Source organism: Arachis hypogaea, chromosome 13 (assembly GCF_003086295.3).
Source record: "Arachis hypogaea cultivar Tifrunner chromosome 13, arahy.Tifrunner.gnm2.J5K5, whole genome shotgun sequence".
Classification (NCBI taxonomy): Eukaryota; Viridiplantae; Streptophyta; class Magnoliopsida; order Fabales; family Fabaceae; genus Arachis; species Arachis hypogaea.
In genome coordinates this window covers 58113265-58114137 of record NC_092048.1, presented here as the reverse complement: position 1 = coordinate 58114137, position 873 = coordinate 58113265, and the positions used below count along the sequence as shown (strand labels likewise).

The 873-nt window shown below is 40.9% G+C and overlaps 1 non-coding gene across 1 annotated transcript; it reads right to left on the bottom strand.

Annotated features, from left to right (window-relative positions):
• Positions 1-535: 535 nt before the first annotated feature.
• LOC112738804 (small nucleolar RNA R71) lies at positions 536-643 on the bottom strand. The gene has a single exon (XR_003169756.1). It is a non-coding gene; the product is annotated as a small nucleolar RNA R71 (small nucleolar RNA).
• Positions 644-873: the final 230 nt, after the last annotated feature.

Below are 873 nucleotides of genomic sequence, written 5' to 3'. Positions count from 1 at the left end.
TATGAGCAGGAGCAAGGATAAGAACATTTTTGTGGAAGCAGATCCAGAACCTGAAAGGACTCTGAAGAGAAAATTAAGAGAAGCTAAAATACAACAATCCAGAGATAACCTTTCAGAAATTTTCGAACAGGCAGAGGAGATGGCAGCCGAAAATAATGATAATACAAGGAAGATGCTTGGTGACTTTACTGCACCTACTTCCAATTTACATGGAAGAAGCATCTCCATTCCTGCCATTGGAGCAAACAACTTTGAGCTGAAACCTCAATTAGTTTCTCTAATGCAGCAGAACTGCAAGTTTCATGGACTTCCATCTAAAGATCCTTTTCAGTTCTTGACTGAATTCTTGCAGATATGTGATACTGTTAAGACTAATGGAGTAGATTCTGAAGTCTACAGGCTCATGCTTTTCCCTTTTGCTGTAAGAGACAGAGCTAGATTATGGTTAGATTCTCAACCCAAAGACAGCCTGAACTCTTGGGATAAGCTGGTCACGGCTTTCTTAGCCAAGTACTTTCCTCCTCAAAAGTTGAGCAAGCTTAGAGCTGATGTTCAAACCTTCAGACAGAAAGAAGGTGAATCCCTCTATGAAGCTTGGGAAAGATACAAACAGTTGACCAAAAAGTGTCCTTCTGACATGCTTTCAGAATGGACCATCCTGGATATATTCTATGATGGTTTATCTGAGCTATCAAAGATGTCACTGGACACTTCTGCAGGTGGATCCATTCACCTAAAGAAAACGCCTGCAGAAGCTCAAGAACTCATTGACATGGTTGCTAATAACCAGTTCATGTACACTTCTGAAAGGAATCCTGTGAATAATGGGACGCCTATGAAGAAGGGAGTTCTTGAGGTTGATACTCTGAATGC